Below are 12870 nucleotides of genomic sequence, written 5' to 3' on the forward strand. Positions count from 1 at the left end.
CTCAACAAATTAGGGCAAATGAAATAAACGCTGATCCTTCTTTCATACCGAAAATAAACCCTCAGTTCGTCTCACCCGTCCTGGCCTTGCTACCATCTTAAAATGTTTTTTTCGTCTTTAATAGATACGAAGCGTAGTTTTTTAATGTGATAATTGACCCAAATTCAGTAAGAATTTACTGATTTTAGATGATCCGTAAACTAGTTCTGATTGTAAGAAAATACTCTTAAAAATGACAAGATATTTGGGTCATATATGACAGTTATGCGTCTTTATACAGTCCACCTACGTGACTGATATAGAATGCATGGTATGCATGTATAGCTACATAACAGGTATACTCCATTTGGTTGGCCTTAAAGTCCAATTTGTTTCAACCACATGTCGGGAATATTTAGACTGAGGTTGTTTTTCTGGTCCCAGATTTTCGTGTCAAACCTTTCGCAAATGTCTCATGCACATTCTACGCTTTGCTATTTTAATACACAAATTTAGAGAACATTTCATTATGATTTCAATTTCTTCACATAATCTTTGACTTGCATCTATTATCATTATCATTGTTTTCTCTTTAATCTGTGTGTTTTCGTTAATCTCGCCTTGTATCTGCTGAAATGATTGTACATTCATAAAGAAGAGACTTGCAATGTGATGCATGATGCAGGTTGTCCTTGATGATAAACGATGTCCAGATCGCAAAGAGAATTGACAATAAATGGTTTTGTCCTTCAAGCAGTCGTATCCCAAACTATTTTGATGCCATTTGTCACCGTCATTTCATGGTCACACTTAAGATTCCTTCGAGATGTTTTTCGTTATTCGGGAAGCATTCACCATGGCCACATAGTTGGTTCAATCTCGTAATTTTCTACTCACGAAACCCAATCCCTTTCTAGTATCACTCAGATGTATAGACCTTTATCACGGTGTGGTCATCTTGATTTTACTCCATTACAACACATTGTAACCAAACTGAGGCTGGACGAAATAATAGTCTGGTGCCATGTTTACGCAATGAATGTTAGCATTCATTACTGTTATAGAAACAGGGAACATGACCAAGATGGTGACAGCGTGATTGGAAATTGAGTTAACCATTCATTGATGATGTCTAGTTGAATCTTATTTCGTATCATACCCATCTGTACTTCTTATTTTGTTTTACGGTGACCCTGGTCAAGAGAAGACATAATTTCTGATCAATCTCTATTAATAACAGGTGCATGACATAATCTATTCTTTGTCACGTCATCATGACCTCATAAACTGCTGTCTTGCATACAGTATGTGTCGCTAAGAATAAAACGCACTCCATGTCTTTTGACGCGTCTTAAAAACCTCACTTCTGTGTCTCACGACCTTGCCATAATGTGTTTTTTAAGCTGCGCTGAATACTTAGAGCACTCGTGTGACCATTATTTAGTTTTAGTGCTTTGGAAATATTCAGCCGTCATTCCAAGGCAAGTGAAAATGAGGCTTATGTATCAAAGATTAAAACAGGTGTATTATTTGCTAATTCATGTCGCCATCTTGAATCTAGTAAAATTCATTTGTATTTTCTTGTAGCTTTGTTTGCTCATCTTAGTAAGTTCTTATTTTCTTGCCTAACATCGCTGCGAGCAGATGATCATTGCGCATGTTGACTTAAACATCACGATTCCAATAAATGCTCCTTTTTGTACTTACAATTAATTGTTCCCCTCCCAAAGAAAATATGTTTCAGTGTATGTTTCCCATATTTTATTCATAGTTAATGAACAACGTGTGACATATAAATGGTGTATAGAATTTATTCGACTGCAACATTTCGTTGTGACTGGAGAAACAATTGGACAGAACTGACAACAAGCTCATTGGGTATATCGTTAGTCCTATTGGAAGGCCCGTCCGTACCTGTGCATGCTAATATCGGTTCTGTACTGTAGATGTTGTTTTTTCATTTGATCGTTTTGGTGTTTTAATATTAGTTTGATAGTATTTTTTGAGCGGCTCATTGTTTGACTGGAATGTTAAAATAATGGTCAAATGTCTTCTAAAACAAACAATATTAATCAAAGATACGTTTTAATGTAGACTGAGTGTGAGCTATTATGTGATTGATTTCACTATAATGTTTTGTTGATATCAATAAGTAAATAGAGTAACGAAATTTGTTGATTTTGGTGCAGGGCAGACCTTGTCAGTCAGTGCATTGGATGGTCCATTAGAATCAACACCTTGCTTTCAGCACAAACCCACTTTCTCGATGGTCCATGCCTTCGAAGATTGTCCTGGTTAGGCCAAGTTATATGCGCCACACATGATGGTTCTTGTTTACACAGGGCCTTAAGGTCATCGTATGTGATGGCAGGTTGTTATAAAAAGAGACACTATCAACCCAGCAGAGTAAACAGACTACAGAAATGTCCTCATTCTTCTCTTGTTTTGATCACCAAATCTTCCCACTGATAGCTGACTCCCGTAGTGGAATACACTACAAGACTTGCATTGTTATTTCTCACTCAGTAATGATCTCTTTATTTGCTTTTTCGTTGCTGACCAAACACTTCATTTGTGAATTCTGCAATTTGAACAATCTTATCCTCTCACTCAGATTCTAAATTCCGAAAATTCATTTCAGAGATATTCAGAAACTTGATAAGAATTTTCAAAACTAAAAGTTAAGAAAGTCTTTTGCCTTCCATTTGCCAATCAACAGCAAAAGTCCAAAAACACATTGTGTACTTGTCTGGAACAATTAAACGTGTTTGTATTTTTAGTTTTCAATCATGATTAACATGGGATATATAGGTATTTTGTTTCTGTTTCTGTGGAATTGTTGCCTTAAATTTTAACTACTTTAGAACTGCCGAAAAATGGCAACAGCGTCTTTAATATCTTGTATGTTTTCCAGTAGGCTTTTAGGTACATTAGATTGTGTTTCTTTTTAAGCTCTCTATTTTGATTTTTAATAAAAAAAGTTACTTCTTCAAGAAACTATGTTGGATATGTCACAATCCCCGATGTCTGTGTAAATACAAGATTCGTTGACGTCCCTCTTGCGTATCATAAATTGTATCAGATGTCGACCACACACATACAAGTCAACTTCCAGATAGTATACAAATATGAACCTTAACTTCTTTATATTTAGCCAACATCTGAAACTTAAAATCTGTTGTATCGCTAGTGGCTTGGGGTCAAAGGTCATGAGCGGCATCATGGTGGTTGCCTGTTCAATATCATCAAACCTACGCTGGGATTTAGTCTCAGTAGCTCAACTGTACGCAAATTGTTCAATCAGTTTTTTTTAATTCTGTGGCCTGCTGGAGCTCGTAAAAAAATATGACGATTAATGAATACCAGTTTGGCATCCAGCACCACACTTATAGTTCCAACCAACGGCCACAAATTGAAATTACTGCGAGGACAACCTGGTTTTGATTAAAGTTCTTGTGAATTAAAATGAAATAAAATGGAAAGGTGAACAGCCTCGATAATGTGAGGAATAATTTGTGTTGATTTATATCTCAATTTGTTTCTAGTAATTGGGTTTTGGGCTGTGGATAGAGTTGTTGGCAGACTGGATGGGCAGGTCTCGTGCTATTGATATTTACAGATGTGTGGACATTACTTCATACCGGTTTGTTTCTTTCAAAGATATACATTAAAGGCAGTGGACACTATTGGTAATTACTCAATATAGCTATTAGCATAAAACCTTACCTGGTAACAAGTAATGGGAAGAGGTTGATAGTATATAACATTGTGAGAAACGGCTCCCTCGGAAGTGACATGGTTTTCGAGACAGAAATAACTTTCCACGAATTTGATTTCGAGACCTCAGATTACGATTTTATGGTCCCGAAATCAAGCATCTGAAAGCACACAACTTCGTGTGACAAGGGTGTTTTTCTTATCATTATCTCGCGAATTCGACGACTAATTGAGTTCAAATTTGCGCAGGTTTGTTATTTTTTGCATATGTTGAAATACACTAAGTGAGAAGACTGGCCTTTGACAATAACCAAAGGTGTCCAGTGCCTTTAAGTGTGAAACCTCGCTACATGTAAGTGTGTTATATTTTTAACACTTTGAATTTAAATGGACCAAGATTGATTTCTTTAAAAGTTATCAATTAGAGAAACGAATTATATGAAAGCAACGGAGGCCTTACTTATTTCCCCTTTCATTACAACAGTGAAGATAAAATTGAAATCAATTCCCCAAGCACTGATTATATTTAAGATAAAATAGTGGGTGTATCAAATGGAACTGAAAGCTTGGTGAAGACCGTGAAAGTTGAAGCTACCTCAGAGAGAAAGCATTCAGCACGGGAGGCAAAGTACAGGTAGAACCCATGGTGTAGTGACTGACACCAAGCCTGACTTGTCTACCCACGGGCAATTCGATAACTTTGTGTTCCTTCCAAGCGTCTTGGGAATTCGCCTCTCGTTGTCTTAGACTCAACCCCGTCTGAGAAGGGCGACCTTCCACCAAACGTAACGGTGGAGTGATATTTCCTTCTTGGCTTCGTGGTAACTTACTCCATGGCTGTATGCCCTTCGAGTGAGCAGCGGGCAGGCTCAGTCCGGCCACCGGTAAATGTAGAGAAATTCACGGCGGCTTGGTTGGACTGTGGTGCGTTAATTGTGCTGTCTCGTCCAATGGTTTACTGTACAAAAATGTTGATGTAGTCGGACAGTTTACCTTCGTCATTAATGTATTTATCATGAAAGGATAACACAATTATGCCTATTGATTAATCGTGTTATTTCTTTCAAACATTTGTATTTCTGCGTGTGTTATTGTTTAATTGGGATAAAGGGGAAATGTTTCCCTACGAAAGCACGAAGGCCTTCAAACTTGCCCACAATAACCACAAATTCCTCCAAAATATGTCACTGATCCAGTTTCTTAATCAACTTCATTGAAGGCACCCCAACAAGGTTTGATTTTACATCCCCTTTTCATTATGTGAATCAAATAATCATAACACGGCTACAAACCACATCGAGAGAGATGGCACGCTTGGCTAATTAAAGAAGTCCGCATGAAGTGTCTGAAATCGACGGATAGGGACCATGTTTCCTTAATTGAATTGTGGGTGAGTTTTGATCAGATCCGGGGGATGGTTTGGCCATGGAGGTAGATTTTGGCGTAGTGAGCCGTTTGACAAAAGCCATGTGCCACGAAGACTAGATGAAAATCAAAATCTCTTAACTAATTTTGAATGTCATCAACTGTAGCGTAATCATACAGTTTGAAAGACACTTGGCAAGGTCTTGCTGACAATGGACTTAATGAAGGGTCTAGTCAAGTGATTAGTGCATTCAATGACGTCATAATTAGCCTTCTGTTTACCGTTATCTTCAAGAAATGTTTAAGAATAGTTGAGTACCACAAAGTAATCGAGTCTATGTCACACTTTGTTCCAATCAGAAGCTGAGAGTGAAAACTGCAGTCTGGTTCCTTCTTTTCTAAAATGAGAATTTTAGATTTTTATCTTTTTTGATATTATTTTGTATTATTGTGTATTCAGGGAACCCGACCAAGATAGTAGTATTCGATTCTTCGTCTACCTGTTTGTGTTTGTGAAGCTGAGAGTGAAAAGTAGTCTGGTTCCTTCTTTGAATGAGAAATACCTTTTGGTTTTGTAATAATATATAGTTTTTGTGTTGTATTGGTGTGTATTCAATGAACCCGACCAAGATGGCTGCACGCACTTCGTCACGCGTGAGCCATCCAGTGACGTAGTGTTGCGTGAGGGTCTGAATCTTCTTGTTGTAGGAGGAAGGGGAAATGTTATGACTGCTGTCGCGTGAAACTTCGGCCAAGAAAATATTGTCATGAGGCATTAGGAAAACAAAGCGTGTTTGATTAATAAAGTTGCTGCTTCCTTGATGCATAGTGGGTATTTTCCGACTCCATTTAAGTTTCTTTTGTGCACCTGTTCATGTCATAACAATTTGATGAATAATGTGTATTGTTTTAACAACAAGTAGGGCAAAGGAAACTATGTGTGATGAAAAGGAAATGTTGAGTCAATAGAGGGCGGTAAACTCCTCATTTACTGGCCATTAAACGCATTTTGAGATCGTTGAAATCCAAATGGCTATGACCTGTCTCTATACTTCGACAACATAGGAATTATACTTGGTGTACATTTTTCTCGTCACATCATAACCTGTTTATGTTGTAAACCCGACCCCCGCAGAGCTGAGTAGACATCTCTTCAATTTTCTTAATAACAATAGCAGTTACTCTATTCATGTTTCCTCTGGTTTTCGGATACCTTTTGTTGGAGTACCATTGTGCTACCATCTTTCAATGACTTTCTATTCCCACCGCTAGCAGCTTATGTTCCTTTTTCATGTTTGATCTTCTCTGGAGGTCCAGAATCTTGATTGGATTTCATATGGTGTTTGATCCAAGTTGCTTTCCTGGACAACTATTTAATCTCCCAGCCTTATAGCTCACCGTCTTATATGACTATTAAAAGGTCAAAGGTCATCTGAAGCGGTCAACTACAAACGTCTTTATTGTAATTCCTCCAGGAGTCGTTTGTTTTAAATCGAATGGAAATGTAACCAACTCCTTGCGACCTCAGCGATATACAAGGCAATCGAGACAAACAAATGAAGAAAAAAAGATTGGTATTTATGTCCGTCATTACTTGCACTCAACTGTAATCACCTTACCTTAATCTACTCCGTCGTGACCATTTCCCCAATGTCATATCCATCAAAACCAATATTGGTGTTGTTTGTGAAATTGCACTGCAAAGGATATTACATGTTGAGAAATCATGAGAGTGTGAATGAACGGCTGGTATTGAAGTAGAGCTCTATTTTTGTGGTTGTGGTTTCTAGCCACGTATTCACCTCCGTGAAATCGAATTCTGTTCTCAATTAAGTCGTAGAAATTGAGTATAATTTGGGTAAATTGATAATTCACAGCAAACAATCAGAAGCATGGCCTAGTAGTCATACACACTACAATCAGAGCCAGTAAGTTTGTCGTGCAAATTACATCTTATCTTATCTTATAGTCACCTCGTCTTAGTTTAGTGTCGAACAAAGTTTGTTTCTTTAAATGACATTGTCTAAGGAGAAACTTAATAACTTAATTAACTCCAATTGTAGAAAGTACAATTATAATACTAGAAGTGTGACAGTATGACGCCATAGTTCCCTCATCCCCTCTGCCTAGTCTGGTGACACATCATGTGACTTGTTTTCCTCTTTAATCAAATCTCGTCAAGTATGCCTGGCATGTGTATTAACCATGTCAATCCAGATTTCTCGATGTAGTGTTAGTTTTGTCAGCTCTGATTCTAGTTGAACGTGAGAGACGCCTTTGAAGGGAGTACTGGTTGGTTGGTTTTAAGAAGAGTGTCATAGCGATGATTACACGACAAGTGTTAATTTAGGAGCTTGACGTTTGGAATGTGGCACAGGATTGTTCTTTTCTTTAGTGTTTTGATGAGTCGACTTTGATTGGCTGAATTGTATGAGATAAGATACGACGCAGCAATGACGCATCAAGTGGAAGAGATTATAGATTTCTCTCATTTGTTTTTCTTCAAAAGCAGAAGAGGAAGAAAATTGTCAAAATACAACTATACAATGACGACTTAAGCTGTACAACTAAACTGATCACTAGTGATGTTTTGCATCTGCCTCCAGTTCAAACCTACCATCACTTGTATTTAAAGATTGAAACTTACACGATAGAGGCCTAATTTATTTGTTTAATTATATTAATTGGATGACAGTTTGGAGATTTTTTCATTCAAATCGTCAAGGGTTGTGATAAAGATGAAGTCTCCTCGACCCATTGCACTGTCCAAAATCGTGACAAAAACCTGTGAAAATCATTTGCCCTTCAATATTCACGCAAGGTCGATGGTGGATTGGTTCTGAACCAGTGAACATGTCACACCTCTCGGTGTCGATGGACATGAGAGCGGTCACGATAAAGCTGACGGGTGGAATGCTCACATATCACGGTTCGCGTTGACTGCGCGTCACGCGTCACGGCATACTTACGTAGGTGACATGGCGTTGACACAAAGTACTTTGATTTGCAGATCAACCTGATTTTTAGAATAATGCAAAATATAAACCGGTTTACATTTCTTCAAATAAACCGAGGCAGCAATATATAATTGTCTGAACTATTCATGTATGGAAAGTTAATTAGTGTATGGTCTAAGAGCGCCATATCTCGGCATGCAACGCTCGGTTAAATCGTAAAGTAAGTAGCGATACAGCCACACTCATAGGAACGTAGTCAAGAACAATTCAAAACTCATGTACTTGTATTGTTTGCATTGTGAGGGTATTGATAACTGAGGGTCATTAACCTCCAATGCCTTTCGGGGTTTAATTTAGTAACCTCTGACCCGAATGCAGTTTGCCATTAAACATTGTTTACGTTTTGTATACAGAGTTGGAGTTCTTCATCACATGACATGACGTCACTGTGGTCGGATCATGTGGCAGGTGAACATGACGTCATCATAGAGACAACTACCATCTCTTGGCCGGTCCTCGTATCTGTGTGACCGAGGACTCATCACTTGATTTCATCAGCTGTTTTCACCAGTTCCTCATAGGGAAGTTGAGCGTAAAGTCGACCACGTATGAGGCACCAGACGATTTTAGACTCGTGCTAGTCCTTTGGTTAATTAATCGAATAAAACGCAAGTTTCACACGGACGACCGGCGAACCAAACAAGTCGGGCTCATTGTCACTACTATCTTCATTAAACTACCGGTCAAGTTCTTTGCCAAAAATAAGCTTGAATCCACGGGCAATATTTTTTTAATCTTTTTATTTATTTATTGACATCCAACAGCGGAAAGCTGCCACTTACAGGAATCTTTTAAAACTATGTATAAATATAAATTTAAATATGAATATAAATATAACAATATATAACATTAAAAATTACACAATATTGATAAAAACATTATTATAAGTAGACAAAAATAGTACACCGAAACCCACATCAAACAGACCAGGGAATACCAACAAGTACACAAACACACATCGGACATTAAAACAAACACATGTTTATGGATTACAAAGTGGTGTTCGTGCAGCACCATGCTTGTTCTTTACTTCGTTCCAGAAAGGCTTCTATCGTTGCCACAAGCTACAGGCAAAATATCCGTTGTCAAGACTAAACCACTGCACTTCAAGCCTCAATTTGGTTGGATGCAGCGTTGATAAGAAATCAAAATTATGACCTCTTCCTTGGGTGTATACCTTTGCTAAGTCACTATTTAAAACTCTCTTGATATGGTCCATTCAAGGTTATTCTGGCAGGCCCCGTTCTGACGCATGACAGCAGTTTCCATGGTTGGTCTTTTTCTGTCACAACAGAAATCGCACAAGGTTTAACACCTTGCACTGAAGAACTAGACCAATTGGCCTGTCATTGAAGTATTCACAACCAATTGCAAGCCAGCTTGGAAGACACCCCGTGAGCTATGGGCTTATATGACTGTAAATGGGGACACTTTGCCAGTTGAACTACTTCCCTGATGTATGGGTCATTAGATTGCACCGTGTTTTTAGACTCTTCAAATCCACAAAACCAGGTTGTTAAGGTTTTTGCGATACGACCAATGGGAGACTTTGTAACGCTAGGTGGCAGCAGACTAACCATGCTCTGAGCCTGCGCACATTACCGATAACAATGGATTTACCTGTCAAGTCTGCTGCTACCAAGAGTCCCTGAAAGTCCCCCATTACAAGAGATGAGAGGATGACCGTGTCCGAATTGGCGGCTACAACTACGGGATACGGCTAGATATCCGCGGCATCATGCGTTGAAATATAGGACGTCCTTACACGTTGAAATATAGGACGTCCTTACACGTTGAAATATAGGACGTCCTTACACCGATAGGAACTTAAATGACCTACACTTGAATTTAAAGCACAACACCATTCGCAGTATTGATTGGCACATATCACCTTAATATGCTCCGTCATGTACGATGCAACTCATTGTGATTTGAATTTGAATATGATTATTGGACCCCAAGTATGTTCTACAAATCATTATTGTGATGAGGTACACCTTTAAGGTGTCCTGTGAAATTTATGACATCAGTTAACTTATGTTAGACCAATGAGTACCAAATCAACAGTTAATCCTCGTCAAGATGAATGGTTATGATTGGGAGTATTTTGGGCGAAGTCATGGGATATGATCCTTGCTGATTTCTTTGTGTCACACCCTTGTGTTTCGTGTGGAGTTTGACGAGTTTAGACGGCCCGGAACTGACTACTGCCCCACTCGTTGCGTCTGTCACATCAAACGTGCGTGAGACTATAAGGGACGTGTGGAACAGGGCATCCCTGGTCAAAGAGAGACGGCATGAAAAGGCAAATGAACACGCTAGAACTTACACTCACCCGGGGTGAGTCTAGTCATATGACTCTTTAGGAGTTATACAAAACTTAAGGCTAAGTTTTTGAAATCCACCCTGGACCCAGATTGTCGATAGGGAAATGAAAGGCCGTAATCTAGGTCGTCTCTTTAATAAAAACTATATTGTAAGAGTCCATGACTAACTTGTACCATTATTTGTAAATGAAACTTGGATTTATGCTTAGCGTCCAAGTGAAAGGGGTACTTGAGAGACGGAAGTATATGATATCGTCTTCGTATGAAGCGGGTTACTGTCACCATCACAAATCTCAAAAACCATCTAAAAACATTCTTTGCTAATAATGATACTGAAGTTAGTTATGGACTTATAAAATATAGTTTGAATAAAGATCATTGCATTTACATGCCTTCCAATAAGATTGTAGAAAGGTTAAAGGTCATCGACACTGCGCATGAGTGGCAGACGCCGCCATGTTGCGTTAAACCGATAGGTCAAAGATGATCGCATCCACAAAGAACCCTTAGTGTTCTGTTTACCTTTTTGTATCTCTAAATAAGTACATGAAGTCCGGGATGTATTTGTGGTAACGAATTGGCTCCGATGGGTTTGCTTGAGATGTTTTGCAGTCAGACGTATAGTTGATGAGAGACATTAAGCCTGGTTGGGTTTGCTTAGAGGGCATCTGTGCAAATGTTAACTGTCTCTCAGTGTTGAAAGCAGTGATACAATTCAAGTCAGCACTTGATTGACTGGGCATGTGATGTGAGGAGTTTGAAGAATAAATGTACAGGAAAAGTATCTGATAAGTAATTGTTCCAATTCTAAACTGCATAAAAGTGAGAACTGTAAAACATTTGATTCTTATCATTCTTTCCATTATTCTTTGACATATGTTACTCCAAGATGATTTCTTCGATTTTTTTGAAACATAAGAAACGAATAAAGGATGTGTCTCACTGTTACAGACGTCTTCCAAGTGCCAATCCTTATTTTTGCATGTTTAACCTGTGTCATTTATACCCCAAAAAATACACAAATGCAAATAAGCGGCTGGGAGTCAAGACTAATGCGACTTTATTCACACACCGTTAACTCGGCCTCTCCTATAAACAAGCCAAGTGTAAGTTCCTCCTTTGAATTAAAATCAGTTTGAGGAAAAAATAAGTTAGCATTTAAGATAACCGCCTTAAGACAAACAAGTGTAAAGCTCGCGTGTTTTCGATAGCACGGTCTCTCCTATGAACCGGATGGGATTGATATTTTTAAGAGAATAACGCCAAAAAGCCCCGGGCAGTTTTTGGAAGGCGTTAACCAAAGACAAAACTCCCAATTTATACTTGATCGTCAGAGGATATCCTGCGTAAAGAGATTGCGTTGACAAGAGTGTGAAAAACGAGTAGACTGGGTGTTAATGAAGGAAGGTGGGGGAGCACTCGGGCTCAGAGAGTGGGAGTTGGGATGCACTTAAGGAATATCTTGGAAACAGTGCATCAAGACCCTCTGGCAGTGAGCTCTTCGTGGCCATTTGGCGTCAGTAGACCGTATTGAATAACCCCCGTGTTGCCTTGAAAGTCGCCATCTTATAGGGCAAACTGTATAGGCGTCCAAATGCAAACACTATTGAAGCCTGGTTTGATTTATACGGCACATGCACGCACACACCCCTGCAAACGCGCACAGACGCCATGATAGGGCAGTTGATTGGTGACGTCATATTCAATACGGTCTATACACACATGTTGCGACTGGGGTCACATTTACCTTTTTGTCCTTATGGGGTATTGTGTGCTGATGGCACATCCGATGGAGACACTAGATGAAATAGCTTTATTGTGTCGCAGTTGCACTTGAATTAAAACTGTGTAAGAAAGGACTTAATGTCATGCATTGAGCGGATATGACGATTTGCAGAGAGTCATACTTAAGACAGATTTCGAAATAAAGCAAAGAGTCGATGAGGTTACCCGTCTCTGTTTTATCAAGATCAATGTGTTATGTTATTCTCGAATGTTGTGTTCATCTTCACATCTTTTCTTAACTTACGAGACAACGGAAGTAGCGAGGGTTGTCAATTATCAATCCCAGAAGACCGAGTCAACTTGTTTAGAATGGAATAAGTAGTCACTCCTAGGCATTTTGCAAAATATAAAACAGTCCCATTCTATTGGAATTTTTAGCGGCATTAAAGGTTATTAAACAAACACGTAGCTACATTAGCCAGTTCGGGTGTCAGTTTTCACCATTATGGGTATTATTTTTCCGCACCGTAAACTTTAACCATTTTAATGGTCTGTATTTCTGTCAGCAATGTCGACGTTTTTGATGGCGGCCATATTGCCCAGCCACAGTTTCGATGCAATCTTGTGTAATGTGTCCATGTATATCTTTATTGACGTACCGCTGATGGATGATAATGTGTAATAAGCATCAAGTGTGACTGCGAATTTTTTTTTCTTTCGGGCAGCACCAAAACGGTTGA

This window comes from Asterias rubens, chromosome 5 (genome assembly GCF_902459465.1).
Source record: "Asterias rubens chromosome 5, eAstRub1.3, whole genome shotgun sequence".
Classification (NCBI taxonomy): Eukaryota; Metazoa; Echinodermata; class Asteroidea; order Forcipulatida; family Asteriidae; genus Asterias; species Asterias rubens.